This window comes from Ursus arctos, unplaced genomic scaffold (genome assembly GCF_023065955.2).
Source record: "Ursus arctos isolate Adak ecotype North America unplaced genomic scaffold, UrsArc2.0 scaffold_30, whole genome shotgun sequence".
In the NCBI taxonomy this organism is placed as follows: Eukaryota; Metazoa; Chordata; class Mammalia; order Carnivora; family Ursidae; genus Ursus; species Ursus arctos.
Window position 1 is genome coordinate 23716255 of NW_026622986.1, and position 17029 is coordinate 23733283.

Below are 17029 nucleotides of genomic sequence, written 5' to 3' on the forward strand. Positions count from 1 at the left end.
GCTACTGTAAATTGGCTTTAATTTGATGACTTGGTGCCTTTGTTATCTGGAGAGGGCCGTTCCTGTGTGTACTCTTTCTTTCCATTCCCCTTTCCTTCCTTAATGACTTCCACGTTTCCCAAAGAGAAGCAGCCAGATCAATCAACTAAAATGACTTGCCGAATACGCTTACCAGCTACCTTGTGAGGAGCTGGTTCCAGCCCTGGAGGTGTTCATAATCTTGTTCGGAGATAAGGCATTGCAAAAGACGTAATAAATAATAACAAGCACTAAATAAAATGCCACATCAACACCTACAAGATACGAACCACAGGAGCAAATTAAGAAAAGAAAATAAACACACTAAATCAAATGGTTTCGGTGCTGTGTTCTATGGTCGCATAAATGTTCTCCGAGGGAGGCTGTGGAAATTAACAGCTCGGATAATGTTTGAAGCTAAATGTGAATCTTATTTATCCATGATCTTCCTCTCTGCTTCACAGACTCTTTCTTCCAAAACTAAGACCGGACAGTTTGAACGTCCTGTTTCCTGTGAGTACCAGCAATGGGAGAGAGATTGTGTGTTGGTGGGGGGAGAGGACGGGGGATGGCGATGAGCCCACAGCGCCCCCCCCCATGACGATAGTGTTGCCAGGTAACATCTGTCCTTGTTGATTTCCACAGACTGCCCCGAGGTGCTTGAGGTGGGGCTGTGGGTGCGTTGAGGTTTTCTCTCCTGTGGCAGGCTGTCCCCCCTGTTCCTGAAGTGGACGGGTACACGGGCGTGACTGGGGCTCTGGCCAAGGGGGCGTTTCCTGTCCGGGCTGTTGGTCCACATTTTATCACAGTGCTCAGTGCTGGGGATACAATGCTGAGCAAAATCATATTCGGTCTGCCTTTTTGGAGCTTGAATTCTAGCGAGGAGGCAATGATTTTTCAAAGAATCACACAAACGAATAGAAATGACAGCTGTGGTAAGTGCTCTGAGCCCCGCCAAAGAAGCAGCAGCCCAGAAAGTGCGAGTGAATCCACAGGATGGGTCATGCCAACAGAGGGAGCCGACTGGAAACCCACGACAGTCACGAAGGCCGAGGACGGGTCTGACTGGTACGAGGTGGAAGGCGATAGGTACCCCTGCTCTTCCACACTGTGTTCTTCAGACAAGGGGATTGAATCTATAATCAAGACTTGGGTAAACTGAAATGGAAGCTGTTTGTACCCTTATTGATAAGCTACAGGTCTTCAAAAATCAGTGTCCTCCCCCCTTTCTCAATACAACACATTGTCTTTCCCACTCTCTTTCCTGACTCGCCCTTCAATCTGTCCTTCCTTCTTACATAGCAAGATCAAAGAGATATCTTAACTGCTGATCATAAATTATTTAGCCAGGTGAGTTCTTTTTTGCAAACCTGGAACCTTGAGGCTCTAATGAATCGACATTTCTTTACCTGATTTTCTATAATGGCCTGTTTCTTACACGAAGATCCGGAGGCCTCTTGCCAATGTCCTGTGCTGGCTTTTTTTTCTGCAGTGCTGTTTAATTTTCCTCCTATCTTACTTTATACACGGTGGCTTTTGGCTGTGGTATGCGTGCTCACACCCCCACCCCCTATTCTGCGAGGGAGGGGCCTCCCGGGGAGCTGCAGGGAAGCTGGTGAGGGAGTGGCAGGGTTGAGGGGCAGCCAGCCCAGGCAGGGAGAGTGGCCGGAATCCAGAGAAGACTCATTCTTCCCTGAGCCCACTCTCTCCTCTCCCTACTGTGTGTTCACACTTTATTTTGTGTCGTCTAACATTTATTGAGCACCCACTGTGTGTGCTAGTCAGCATGAAGATGAAGTGTGACTGGAACAGGGTCCCCATTCTTGAGCTTATACTCTTGGGAAGACTCCGCCAGTAAACAAGCATCCCCAACACGCAAGGAGCCTCCCATGTGTTGACCTTGACAAAGGTAGATAAGGAAAGTGTAGGAGCTATGAAAGTACATATGTATTTTTCTATGTATGAAGCAAGTTCAAATTCAGGTGTCACAAGGAAGTACCATGGTCTTGTCTGTGTCCCCATATGAACACAATTACAGCCTCACACACACTTTTTAAAAAAGATTTTATTTATTTGAGAGTGTGAGAGAGAGAGAGAGAGAGAGAGCATGGGCGCGTGCCAAACCGGGGGAGGGGCAGAGAGAGAGGGAGAGGCAGGCTCCCTATGGAGCAGGGAGCCCGTCGTGGGGCCCTATCATGACCCCGAGATCATGACCTGAACCAAAGGCAGACGCTTAACCAACTGAGCCTCTCAGGTGCCCCAACGTTTACATAAGAGCAAAATGCTCTGAACCAAAGGCAGCAGCCAACTACCAGTTCCTTTACCCCTGCCTTCAGTAGAAGGGCTGTGTGTGTGTGCACCCGCGCCAAATGAAACCATTCCATGCCGGGGGTTGGCATTAGGAAGGTTGGTGACATTAGACTTCTACAACTCGGATTAGCTCCTTTTTGCTAGGATATTTTAATCTTTAATGCTGAGTGGTGGAGAAGCTTAAATAAAATACATTCAAGCCGTTGCCCCGTCTACACTGCCCGTCCAGGGAGCGTGTAGTTGCTGCGGATACTGTCCTGGAAACGATGCGAGATGCTGCCACCTAGTGTGCATTAGCAGGACTTTTAAAACTTTTTAATTAGAATTGTAATACACTAATTATATTGTTATTATTATCATTTCCTCTGTTGGACTTAGAATTTTTTTTCAGAACCCTAATCTTCCGTTCTCGGTCCCAGGTGAACCAGTGTAAACCAACCCCCTCCCGCATTTAATATGCCGGATTCTCCGGCTCCGGTGTGGCCTCTTCTTGTGGCCCAGCGGACAGGTCCCTGAGCCACCTGATGTTCAGTTTTCCTCATCTGGGAAATGGGCAAACTGTAGGTCGCCTGTATTGTGAGGGTCACAGCTCCACCATTCATCCAGCCAGCCATCCACCGAGCAAGCGTCTGCCTTCCAGCTCTGGATCCCGCCCCCCCCCCCCCCCCACCGTGAGGAAGTGGGGGCGCTGCACTCAGGGGGCCCCGCATATGTATACACTGTGGTTTTTCCTATTCATATAAATCTTTGATAAAGTTTAATTCATAAATCAGGCACAGTAAGCAATTAGTAACTATAGCTAATAATAAGATGCAACAATTTTAACAATATACTATAATCAAAGTTCTATGAATGGGGTCTTTCTCAAAATATGCTATTGTGCCTACTCACCCTTCTTCTTGTGATATATGAGATGACAAAATGCCAACGTGATGGCATGGAGTAAGATGAATGTCCTAGGCGCTGTGACATTGCGTGAGGCTACCGTTGACCTTCTGACCACACATCTTCTGACCACACATCAGAAGGGGGATCATCTGCTTTTGTACCGCGTTGACCTGGGTTTACTAAAGCTGCAGAAAGCGAAACCACAGATCGGGGGACTACTGTATAATCAAGTCCGGTGTGCCTGTCATGGAGGTGGGGACGCCAGTCAAGCTGGCTGGCTTCACCAGGTTATTGCCGGCTTTCCGAAATACCAGCCGCTGACATTTACCATGTGCCGGGTACTCTGCTAAGTGTTTTACCCGCTAACTTGCTCAGCAACCTTATTTTTACCTCCTGCTCACCTGTGGGGAAACTGAGGCAGAGAGCAGGGCAAAAACATGCCTAAGGTCCCACAGCCACTGAACAGCAGCCCTGGAAGGGAAAGCAGGTCGTCTGACTGCAGAGCCCACGCCCTTAGCTGCATGGTCACAGCGCCTTGGTGCTCCCGGCTTCTGCACCTCTGCCCGTTCTTTCCCCTCACTTTTGGTGTGCTTGCCTTCCTGCTGCCACCTGCTGAAATCTCACTGACTGTCCTGCCCCATCTCAAGTATCCTGCCTACCAGGCAGCTCCTGCTCTGCCGCCCCCAGCCCAAGAGGAGTCACGCATGTGTCATGCTCTGTCATGCATGATAGAGGTTGTACCTGTTTCCTTGCCTTGACACAGTGCAAGCATCTTGCAGACATTGGCAACAGTCTGGACTAAAGGAAATTGTGCAGAATTGGAGTACGTGCACAGCACAGAGAAAGTGCTCTCTAAACTGTGAAATACCATAGAAACCTAAGTCAGCAGATGACTTGAAAATGTCTTTCTAAAATGCAAGTGGATTTAGAATATACAATATCCATTTGTTTCAGAGCATGCTTTTTTTGATTTTAGCCCACTGTCTATACCAACAAAGGATTACCTCTAGCCTTTTAACCAGGGGTTACTACATGGGGAAATATTCCCATTACTTACTGAGAAATAGATCTAAAATGGTCCCTATGCACAAAAGCAAGCATGGGGGCGCCTGGGTGGCTCAGTCGATTGAGTGACTGACTCTTGGTTTGGCTCAGGTCGTGATCTCAGGGTCGTGGCAGGGAGTCTGCTGGAGATTCTCTCTCCCTCTGCCCCTCCCCCACACTCTCTCTCTCAAATAAAATAAATAAAATCTTAAAAAAAAAAAAGCAAGCCTGACCTTCCCTGCAGAGCTTCAAGGGGCTTCAGTGAAGTTGCTCCAACTGCGGGAAAACCTTGCCAGGAAGTGGAAGGAACCTGGCCTTGACTCAGGTACTTGGTTCTGGCTGGGGCTCTGTCTCCCACTGAGGCAGAACTTCATTAACCTTCTCGGCAGAACAAAGGAGGCTCAAAATTATTTCTGAGGTCCCTTCTAGTCCTCGGGTTCTTAAATTCAGATCTTGGCTCTGCAGCCTCATTACTGAGAGTTTCTTAATTGATTTGGGAAATCAGTTTCCTTGCCTATAAATTAGAGCTGGTCTAACTCATTGGAAAATTGTGGGCAGTGCAGAGAAATATGAATGTGAATTGCCCGTGCAATTTGAAATCTAATAAATGCAGGGAAGAATGGAGGAGCACAGTGTTGGCAGAGGTAAGGCAAAACGCATGGCTCCCTAACAGTGGCCTATTTTCTCTTTTTGGAAGATGAATTAAGCAGACAAAACCTGAAACCTTTTTTCTTTGGAGGGATAAGCAGATACACATAATCTGTGACATCAGAAACGATGTCTCTTGTTCTCTAAGAAAGAATGTCTTCCTCCTTCTGTTGTCACCTGTGAGACTCCTCTGACCTTCCTGTGCAACAGCTTCAGACTCAAACAATCATCAAGCTCAAGGCTTTCTTCCGCCTGTGCTTTTGGTTGCTAATAAAAATTGCTTTATATGAAATAATTTGGAAGTGGGGGGAAAATACCATATTAAAAGACCAAAATACTCTTAAATAATACTACACACTTTAAAAATAATGAACGGTGATCAAAGAATCTTAAAAGTCCATAGATAGGTTCAATGGCAAGTTTTACCAGATAGTTAAGAAAAAATAATTCCAATTTTACAGAAACGATGCCTGAGCACAGCAAAGGAGGAAACACTCTCCAACTCAATTTACAAGACTTCCAAAATGTTGATACCTCATCAGGGGCAAGTAGGAGAATTACTGGCCAGTAATACTTACGATCATGGATGCAAAAATTCTATACAATGTATTGGCAAACTAACTCCAGCAACATTCAAAAGGGTAAGTTGTTGGAACCGAGTTTGTTCCTTGGGGGAATGCAAGACCGGTTTAACTTTTACATTAGTTAATGTAATTTACCAAATTACTGCATCAAGGGAGAGAAATCACGATTATTTCAATGGGTATAGAAAAATATTTAACAAAATTCAACATTGTTCATGATTTTAAAAAATCCTTTGCCTCCTTAGAGAATTTTCTTAACATGATAAAATATATATTAGAAAACCTCAAACCAAACCAAACAAAAATCTGGCCACAGAAAACATGATGAAAATATGAAAATATTGCTTTTGAGATAAGTAATGATCAAAGGGCTGTCGCACTCTTTAGTCATCTTTGTATTGGAGGTCTTAGTACAGTAAGGCAAGAAAAATAAATAGAAGTAAGGGTAATAAAGGAAGAAGAAATGATTATTTGTAGAAATTATGATTGTATATGTAGGAAATCTGAAAGAATCTATGAAAAACTTATTAGATTTAATAAAAAGTTGTCAGAATTATAGATGTAATATTAATATACAAAAACATTGTATTTTTATATACTGCAAGAAAAATTTAGAAAATGAAATGAAAGAGATACTATTTATTTTTGCTGTGACCTAAAGCCGCTCTAAAGAATAAAATTTGTTAATTTAAAAAATTAGAATAGCACTATATATATATATATATAGCTATACATATGTAGCAATAAATATGTTTTTTATATATACAAAAAGTTGCTGTTTAGAATATCAATATATATTGTGTATACATATTTTATATATATAAAAAGTTGGTATTTAGAATAGCAATATATACATATTACGTATATATGTATATATGTTATATATATATTTAGTAATCTCTACACTCAACCTGGAGCTCAAACTCACAACCCTGAGATCAAGAGTCAGGCACCCCTAGAATAGCAGAAACATTTTAAAAATTCTACATATTTATTGAAAAACGCGGAAGAAGTTAAATCAATGGAGAAATATGCTATGCTCATGGATTAGAAAATATTCTTTCCAAACTGATTTATATTCTCAAAGCAATCTCAGTAAGTTTTTGTATGTGTGCACATGTGCATGTGTGTGTGTGTATAATTCAGTAAGCAGATTCTAAATTTATATGGAAGTGTAAAGGCCAAGTATAACCAAGGAGAAGAGATCAGCCTAAGAAGGCCTAGCCCTACCAGATACCAAGACGTAGTGTAAACTGAACAATTGACCCTTAAACAACATGGGTTTGAACTGTGCAGGTTCAATTACATGTGGATTTTTTTCGATAAATACAGTACAGAACTGTAAATGTATTTGCTCTTCCTTATGATTTTCTTAATGGCATTTTCTTTTCTCTAGCTGGTTTTATTAAAAGTATACAGTACATAATATATATATCATGCAAAATATGTGTTAATTGATTATGTGATTAGTAAGGCTTCCAGCCAACCGTAGGCTACTAATAGTTACGTTTTTTGGGGAAAAAAGTTATATGTGGATTTTCGGCCATGCCCCTAATCCCTGCATTGTTCGAAAGTCAAATGTAGTAATTGAGATTGTATGGTATGGATGTAGAAGTAAAAAAAAATAGAGCAAGAGAACACAATTGGGTCCAAAAAACAGATCTGCACACATGTTGTCATTGGTTATACAGCATAGCTGATATTACAAATCTGGAGGAAGAAGGATTGACATTTTAATAAATATTGCTGAAACAATCATTTATCCAGGTGGGAAAAATGAAATTGGATTCTACATCATACCATACACAAAAACCAATTCCAGGTGGATTAAAGAACCTAAATATGAAAGCAAAAGTTGAAAGCATTTAGAAAAGAATATTTTCAGGGCTTCGGAATAGTGATGCACTTCTAAGATCAAAATCATAAGGAAGGTATTAGCAAAATAACAATTGACAAAGGGCTCACATCCAGAATCTATAAGGAAATCTTATCAATTAATAAGAAAAGACAAATAGCTCAACAGAGAATTGCATTAAAGATGTGAACAAATACCACACAAAAGAAGGATCCTTCAGTGATCGGAAAGCATATGAAGGATGGCCAGCCTCATTAGTGATTGTCAAATGCAAATTAAAGCCGTAGTGTGATGTTATTACACACACACTAGGATTTGGAATTTTAAAGGACTTGGCAATACCATGTTTTGGCAGGAATATGGAGCAACTAGAACTACTGTACCCTGGGGTAAGAGCGGAAAGCAGCCAGTATTACTTTGTAACACCGAGCACGTGCACACACTCTAGGACCTCAGCGCTTCACTGGTATGGACGCTGTGTTGGTTTTCTAGTGCTGTGTAACAAAACCCACCGGAAATACAGCAGCTTAAAATATCACACACTGCTTAGCTCACAGCTCTATAGGTCAGAAGTCTGATGGGCTGGACTGGGTTCTCTGCTTAAAGCTCTCCGGAAGCCAAAGTCAAGGTGTCAGCTGGGCTGGGCTCTTGTCTTCCAAGCTCATTCAGGTTGTTGGCAGGAGTCAGTTCCCTGTGGTTGTTAACGCTGAAGTCTTGTTTCTTGTTTGCCGTCAGCGGTGGGAGGGACCACTCATGGGACCTGGAGCCCTCTCTTTGGCCAGCAAGACCACACCATGTCCCTCTACTTTGCATTTCTCTGACTTCTTCAGCAAGCAGTCAGAGAAAACTCTGCTCTAAGCCCTGTAAAGGTTCCTTTGATTAGGTTAGGCACCCTGGGATGAGCTGCCTTTTGATTAACTCAGAGACAATTGATTAGTAACCTTCATTACGTATGCAGAATCTCTTTTGCTATTACTTAACATAATCATGGGTTTACGACCTCCTGACTGTCACAGTCCCAGGGAATAGGGTGGGAAATCTGGGAGGTATTTTAGAGTTTCCCCTGCCCCATATGTGTCTATGAGAAACTATTCCACATGTGTACGAAGAGCCAAACATAAGAATTTTCATAATAACCCCCGAATGAATACTCGCCCATGTTTATTGCCATTAGATGAGTAAATTATGATATAATCAGAAGATGAAATTCTGTGGAGCAGTAGAAATAAGTGAATTGCAACTACATTCATCAACAGGGATGAAACTCACACATGATGTGTGAAAAAAGAAATTTGTCACAAAAGAATGTGTGTAGTTTGGCTCCTTGCATATAACATACAGATAGAAGCAAAACGAGACTATTGTGTGGCAAAATCTAGTGAATAGTGATTACTTAAAATGTGGTAAAACTATTCAAAAGAGAATGAAAGGGTTCTTACAAAAATCAGGATGCAGCGACCTCACGTACCTCTCAGTTTGGGAAGGAGGATGCATCAGGGAGAGGAATGCAAGAATTTTCTAAGTTATTCTGATGTTCTACTTCACAACCTGGGTCAAGGTTGTATATGTTTGCTTTGTAATTATTTATAGTGTAGGCATATATTTTATACACTCTTCTACAGTATGAAATATTTCACATTAAATTTTTTTAAAGGGCAAATTTTCTTTTTCTTAGAAGTGGGGGAGGGGCAGAGGAAGGAGGGGAGAGAGAGGGTCTTAAGCAGGCTCCACGCCCAGTGCAGAGCCCGATGCGGGGCTCGATCTCATGACCCTGAGATCATGACCTGAGCCAAAATCAGGAGTTGGACACTTAAACAACTGCGCCACCCAGGTGCCCTTAACGGGGAATTTTCAATGAAATCTTCTGAAACCAGGAGGCTTTCACAAAACAATGGTCCCGAAGGAAAGGATCTCCAGTTTCACATCACTGCTCTCCACTGCTCTGTGATCATATCTTGCCTATCAGCCAGCACTCCTGGTGGGCTCTGGCAACTGCCCATACACAGTGGCAGAAATACAGTTTTACTGTTTCAGGAGAAAAGGGGAGACAGTGAGGGTGCCCTGAGATGGCAGCAAAGGGATTTAGGTTAGATTTGCTTCACCTATTCATTTTGTAAAATCAGTAGCACTGGCAACAATTGTAATAAATCTGAAGGAAGTATACTGGCCTTCCCTGTTTGTCATTGCAAACCGAAGACCCCCTCCTCTTCATCTCCTTTTACTGGCCCCCTATCATGAGGCAGAGGGAGAGCGCAAGCTCTCATTTGGAATTTTCCTTGAAATACCAGATCCCTATAAAAATGAAACAAACAGAAGTGAACGGGAGGCGGGCCGTGCCTAACCACTGGTCATTACACTCACTTCACTCGTTGTAATTTCTTTTGGCCCTAACCTCTATTTCCATGTCTCAGGTAAGCACTAAGGAGACTTATCCGCATATGGGGTCTCTGAGGCACTGGACCTTGTGGCCATTCAAAGTTGGAACCTCCTTTGTTCTCTGAGGGTGCACTTTGGATGCTCCTACTGGAAATTTGGCCAAGGGCCCTCAGTATATTACCGTTCAGGGAGATAAAATCCATGCAACTATGTCTCAGTTGAGTCATCTCCTTGTATAAAGGGGTTCGCCGTTATTTTATAGAATGAATGTATTGCTTTGAAAAGAGCGCCGTGTGAGGAAATGATTAACTATCGAGTAAGTAACATTTAAATGTGTTCTAGTAACAGACTTTATCAGTTATTTTCCCCCAGACACTGGACAAGCGTCAGGCATGTGGAGCCCAGGGCCTGACCCAGCGGCTAGCAGGGACTCGTTGGGTCGTGCCGAGGGAAATGAGCATTAGGCCAAGCATCCAGGCTTGGATTCGTGTTTTGTCCAGATTACACTTTCAGGATCGCCGGATGAAGAGACTTGTCTTCTAGCATGTTATTTTGTAAATTTTGAATGAAAAGAAAATAACAATTTTCTTCCTTTTTTTTATTATTATGTTCAGTTAGCCAACATGTAGTACATCGTTTTCGATGTAGTGATCAACCATTCATCAGTTGTGTATAACACCCAGTGCTCATCACATCACGTGCCCTCCTTACACCCATCACCCGGTCACCCCTCCCCCCACCCCCCTCCCCTCTGTAACCCTCAGTTGTCTCCTGCAGCATGCAGGAAGGCCATAAAGCCCCCAGGCTTGAGTTTATGGTACTAAGATCTTAAAGACTTGAGATTCTGTTTGCATCAGAAAGGAAAAGTTGAGTTCTGCTAGTTACTGTGCAAGAGGACAGCACACATCTTTTCCCATAAAATGGGTTTATTAAATGAAATGTGTATACACTGGGTGAGGTGGGATGTCCCGTCAAGCAAATTAAAAGAGATAGCCTGTACAATTAGACTCCAGAACCTTGCGTTAGGCCTAAAGAGGGTATTAAAACCACAAAACTCCCCCTTGATGATTGTAAAAGCAAATTCCTGTTGTCATGAGTTAAAAACGAACAGACAAGCACCTGTCTGTAGAGGTCACTCCTCATGTTTTCAACCACAGATTTCCATAAAATGAAAACATGAGAATCAAAATTTAAGGCAATGTGTAGTCAGTGTGCTTTATTTTTTTTAAATTTTTTTTATTTTTTGGTCTTTTTGTCTGTTTGTCTTTTTGTTTAGTTTCATGTCCTGAAATGAGTCTGCTGGCCTCCCAGGCCTACAGGTCTCAGATTCTCTCCTCAGAAGCACAGGTGAAGGGCCTAGTTCCTGCCTCCTGCTGAAGCTTGTGGCTCCTCCTGGGCTGTCCGAGAACCTCTTCGGCCTCTCAAACATCTAAATGCCCAGGAATCAATACCTGTGCGGCTCCACAGCGCCTGTGGGACCAACATGCAATTGCATCAGTGAGTAGACTTCCTATAGTGTATAGAGAGTGAGCCTTCTTCCCTGCCCTCCTTCTTCTGTCTTGTTTTTTGTTTTTGTTTTTGTTTTTTTAAAGTAGGCTCCGCACCCAGTGTGGGGCTTGAACTCACGACCCTGCAATCAGGAATCTCACGCTCCACCGACTAAGCCAGCCCGGCGCTCCATCTCATGCTCCTGCTTCGATTCATAAAGACAAGAGTGTAGTGGCTGAATCTTCGGAATCTTTTTATCACAAAAATGGCTTCTAGCCAGCCAGCGGCTCAGGGAGCACATGGCAGGGGATGTGACCACAAGAGTGTGTTCCACGGCTGAAGGAAGTGTGTGGGGCCTGCAGGCCGTGGGAGGTCATGCTGTTCCAGGTAAGCAGATCTAGACTCGAATCCTGCTTCATTTATGCATCCTCTCAGCAAACATCTGAGTGCCTCCTACGGCCCGGTTCTGTTCCAGGCATTCATGCTTTGTCCGTAGACAGACAATTCCTTGACTTTCTAGAGCTTGCAGACTAGCAGAGGGAGCGTGTCCGAGACAAAGCGAGTAAGTCCCAGATTCTGTGTTTGATTCCGGGAAGTACATTGTTTCACTTGAGCCGCTCTGAAGTGGAGATGCCTTCCGCGATCGCTAGCATGCTCGAATTTCTGTGGGCTGGGCAGCGGCCTCTAACTCTTTGTCATTGCCTATGGGTCTGCAAGCCTGCGGAGAGCTGTTCCAATTGTTGCTCCTGCAGTGCGTTACCCACGGTGTTGGTGCAAGTAGGAATTCATTCATCATTTAGCATGTCTTCAAAAAAGATTCCATGATGACTTAGCATTAAAATAGAAAGTTATCATGTCCCCAGAAAGGTGAGGAAACCAAGAAGCAAATATTCATTCCCAGAAGAAGGACCACAATTCCATATTTCCTAATAAACAAGCAGCAGGGTTTGACACCATAAGAAGGGAGGGTGGTACCCGCAAGTGAGGAGAAGCTGTGTCGTGCCTTATTAGCGAGCTATATTTGCAGAGGACTGACTCACATGCCAAGGAATTCAACTGAAGGCAGGAAAGGTCTCTTAAAACCTCTGAATTGCTAACGGAAACTTGAGAGGTTTGACCTCACGTGAAGGCCATGACTCACTGGTGAGTCTTAGCAACACGTGACATCATGGCATGCCTTAAAATTCATGCTGTCTTAGCTGAAATCAGATATCCTGAGTGTCAGATGTGTGATGCAGGAGAACACGACAGGGGCGAGGCCGGGAGGGGCTGCAGTTTTCAATGGGGTGGGTGTACGCGTGGTCACCAGGAAGGTGGCATTTGTGCCAAGATGCGGAGGAGCTTGAAACAGCCTTGCTTCCTTCCAGGGGAGGACTGTTCTGGGAAGAGCAACTAAAAAAGAAAACTTACTTAAGGCTACCCTCCAGCCAACCTCAAAATATAAAGCCGTCACTGGGATGTTAGGTCCACTGAAGACAGAGACTTTGTCTCCTTGTTACGGTAGATCTCATGCAGGGCACATACTAGGCACTCGCTCTGTGTTTGTGAATTAAGTGAATAAACTCAACAAAGGGAAAGAAATACTACAGTGAGCAGTGAAACTATTAATACTTGAAGTTACATTTAAATGATTGCTGTCAATGTAGTTGTGAAGTTTAAGACTGTTGTGGTCTGAATAGTTGTGTCCCCCCAGATTCATATAGTGGAATCCTAAAGCCCAAGGTGATGGGATTGGCAGGTGGGGCCATTGGGTATACTCATGGGTGGGATTAGTGCCGTTATAAAGAAACTCCGGAAACTCTCTATGCTTTTCTGCCATGGGAGAATGCAACAAGAAGTCTGCGACCTGGAAGAGGGCCCTCAATTGACCATGCTGGCACCCTCATCTAGGACTTTCAGGAGGTGAATGGATACATAATCTGTGGTTCATCCCCACAGTGGAATGTTATGCAATGCTGAAAGGAAATGAGCTATCAAACCATGAAAAGCCATGGAGGAAACTTACATGTGTATTACTAAGTGAAGGAAGCCATCTGACAAGGCTACCTACTTGATCATTCCAACTATAGCACATTCTGGAAAAGGAAAACTATGGAGACAGTAAAGGATCAGCATTAGCGAGCTATATTTGCAGAAGGACTGACTCACGTGCCAAGGAATTCAACTGAAGGCAGGAAAAGTCTCTTAAAACCTCTGAATTGCTAACGGAAACTTGAGAGGTTTGACCTCACGTGAAGGCCATGACTCGCTGGCGAGTCTTAGCGACACGCGACATCATGGCGTGCCTTGAAATGCATGCTGTCTTAGCTGAAATCAGATACCCCCTTGGGTCAGGAAGGGTGAACAGGCAGTGCACAGACGATTGTTAGGGCAGTGAAACTACTCTATAGGACACTACAATGGTGGTCCATGTTGTTAGACATTTATCCAAATCCACGGAGTATGAAAGACCAAGAGGGACCTTGAGGTAAACAAATAATGTGTCGGTGTGGGTCCATCAGTCATGACAAAGACCCCACTCTGGTGGGGAGGTGTTGATAGTGGGGGAGGCCGTGCGTGTGGGGGCAGGAGGTAGATGGGAAATCTCTGTACTTAACCTTCAATTTTGCTGTGAACCTAAAACTTCTCTAAAAAACAAAGTCTATTAGAAGTAAAAGAAAAAAGCAGTATGAAAAAGGCCCTACCGATATTCATTATAATCTTAAAACTGAAATTCTATATTATTCCAACAAAGCCTAAGGGCCAGGGGCCGTTAAGAAGAGGAGGGGTTCTAAGAAGTTGTGAAGTTCTCATCTGGTTTGAGTCGGAGAAGTTAGAAATACTATTTAATTATTGATGTTGCTAGGAAAATGTAGTTTAATTGAGTTAGTTAAAAACTGAATAAAACTAGTAGATAGAAATAGAATGTAAGAGTACAGAAAAAAACAAAGAAAAAAACCTAATGAATCTAGTTATGCTAGGAAAGAAAAAGAAAAGCACTGGGAAAAATATAAATGGAAAACATAAACGTGGGCGCCTGGGTGGCTCAGTGGGTTAGGTGTCTGTCTTCGGCTCAGGTCATGATCCCCGCGTCCTGGGATCGAGTTCCATGTTGGGATCCCTGCTCAGCAGGGAGTCTGCTTCTCCCTCTGCCCCTCCCCCCGTGCATGCTCTCTCTCTCAAATAAATAAATAGAAAATCTTAAAAAAAAAAAAAAAGAAAGAAAACATAAACGGAGCTGGCAAGAATAGCATGACACCTAGCAGGGCAAAGGCGATTCCCCTGATCAGGGGCAGACTGGTTCTTGGTGTTGTGAGGGAGGAGGGGGCTGCCGGGGACATACTTTGCGGCCTCCTGGAGTGGGGTAGCTGCTGGCAGGGGGTGCTCTGGGGGCCAGCCGCCTTCATCCGAGGAAGCTCCCAGACAGCAAAGGAGGGGAGTTTGCAAAACCTGGTTCATTCCTTCCCAGCCACCCCTCTGCCTGGGGTTCCCCGGCTGTTGCTAGTGGTGGGAAATCAGGAAGGCGTTAATACCGAAGCAAGGCCTTTATCCACCACCTTTCCCTCTTCTGCAAGCTTTGGGGCATGTGGCTCCTCGAGGATCATGCTGTTTTGCTCACAGGTCCACGTCCACCCCCCACCCCTCCCCTCTTCCGCCCGGTCGATGTTGGGAGACTGTCAGGCAAATCCTCCCTTACCCAGCCAGCTGTGCACCCTACAGGAAGCTGAGGGTGTGAACGCGGCCCCTGTGCAGTCACAGCGGTTCTTTCTTTTTGTCCTCCGCTAAATGTCCCTTTGGCACAACCTTGTCTCCAGGCAGCTTTGAGCTCAAGGACTTGGCAGGACTGTGTTGGGAAAAAAGTGCTTCCCCTTCTGAACGAGTCCGTTTTTCTGTGAACCCCGCCCCAGCCTCTGCACACCGTCCACAGGGCTCTCAACGTTTCTGGCCTGCTAATGGTCCTCTTTGCTGTTTCCCAGCATTCTTTCCTCTGCACATTTTTATGTTCTTTGGTTATTTCAGTGGAAGTTCGAGGAAGGGAATATGAATGGCAACCTGAAGATGCAAGTTGCACTCGTTATAACGAGTAACCTTGTTGTAACAAGTGTACTTATACTCTGCTTTCTTTGAGGGTCAAAACTCTCCCTTGGGTGTACTGAATCAGTTACAATCTTTGTTAAGAAACAAAGCCTGTTCTTTTGAGCACACCAAGTGTGCTTCCCCAGGGCCTTTGCATGACTCTTCCCAGTGCTGGGCTGGCCCTTCCGCCAGATGCTCACATAGCTTTTATCCTCTTCACTTAGTTCTCTACTCAGATGTTCCTTCCTCGGAGGGACAGTTCCTGAGTACCTTTACCTTCTCTCTCCTTCCTTGCTTTATTTCTTAGCACTTGTCACTCCTTGACATAGTATTATGCATTCATCTGTTTGCTTTTTGTCTTTGCTCTCAATAGGTACAAACTCCAAAAGGTCAGGGACTTTGCCAACGTCTCTCCCTAGCACCTAGAACTCTGCCTGGCACACAGACATACTCTAGCAGTATTTGCGAATATAAGGATCTGTGATCGTGGAGAAGGGCGACCGGTCCAGCTGGGTTGGCTGAACCCCAGTCCTCACTTCCCTTTCTGTAATATCAGATTCACACAACAGCTTGCCTTATAGTTTTAGTCGTTTTTCATTTCTGGATTAAAAAAATATCTTGCATTTCGTTGCATAGTAATACATGGACATTCTGGTTAACAAAGCAGCCCTCTGCGATGTTGAGTTATAGAGCCTGGAGGTGTCGCCATGTCAGAAGTCTAAACCTGGCTGCCGGTCTGCTTGGTGTCTGTGTCGGAGTATAACCTTTTGTTTGTGAGCACATAGCTCGGATCTGCCGGCTGGACAATCACTCAGAGATAATAAGGCGGTATAGCAGTTCCCAATGGCTATGTTTGGTTGGTTCTGTCCTCGGCTGACATGATTTTATTAATACCAGCAATCACTCTTTACCATTCTGTTATTTTCCAGTGTGATTAATGGTAAGCCTATGGATGAAAGGAGCTTTACAATAGTAAATGATTACTTAAGTCCTGCTTTGACTACCTCCAGCTGCCTGTTCAAGTGGAAACCAACTGCTCAAGGAGGAAAGTAATTACTAGATGTAGAGTTTAAGTACCAAGAAGTGTTAACGTAGGAAAGAAGGTTCTGAGGAGGACCAAGCATCGTGTGCACGGCAGGCTGGCCTTCCAGAAGAGCGTCAGGCCGTGACAGGGATCAGCTATCTCGTTAGCCATCTGAGAGAGACATGAGCCAGGAATAATAGTTGTTATGAGGAAGGAAGGAGGGAGCAGAGGAGGCAGAGTGGAGGAATAAAGAAGAAGAAACTGGTTTTGCTGGGAAGTAATAGAGTATCATGATAATAGAATTTTGCTCTCTGACCTCATGGTAAGATCTTTTATCTGGAACACTTATCAAGGAGAGCAAGAATCGGTTCTCACTTTTCCGTTGACTTCTGTAACCTCCAGAAGTCAATGTTGTCAGAATTGCCCTGGACATCTTCAGCTCTGGAAGCACTTCAGGACACAGAGAGCAGGCATTGAGAGGCTTCTAATTGTGAAGCGAAGCTGGTACCAATGGACAGAAGTAATAAATATACTGATGGAGTCTTGGGTTAATGTTGAGAAGCCAGAGTCTGCGCTGGCTCCCAGAATGACTTTCGGGCTATGTTATCGATCTCTGATGCCAGCTGCCATGTTGGAGCTGAATATGGCTCTAGAATAAGACTAGCTCGAGGGGTACGTTTTGGTGTAGGCTCTGTTAAAGGCAAATTCCATCTCTCATTGGAACATTCCATAATTCCC

The 17029-nt window shown here is 44.1% G+C and overlaps 1 long non-coding RNA gene across 1 annotated transcript in view; it reads left to right on the forward strand.

Annotated features, from left to right (window-relative positions):
* Positions 1-3018: 3018 nt before the first annotated feature.
* LOC130542139 (uncharacterized) overlaps positions 3019-17029 on the forward strand; it is a 35057-nt gene continuing 21046 nt past the window's right edge. The window contains exons 1-2 of the long non-coding RNA XR_008956488.1: positions 3019-5549; positions 11000-11598. This is a non-coding gene — a long non-coding RNA (uncharacterized LOC130542139). The remainder of the gene's footprint in view (positions 5550-10999; positions 11599-17029) is intronic.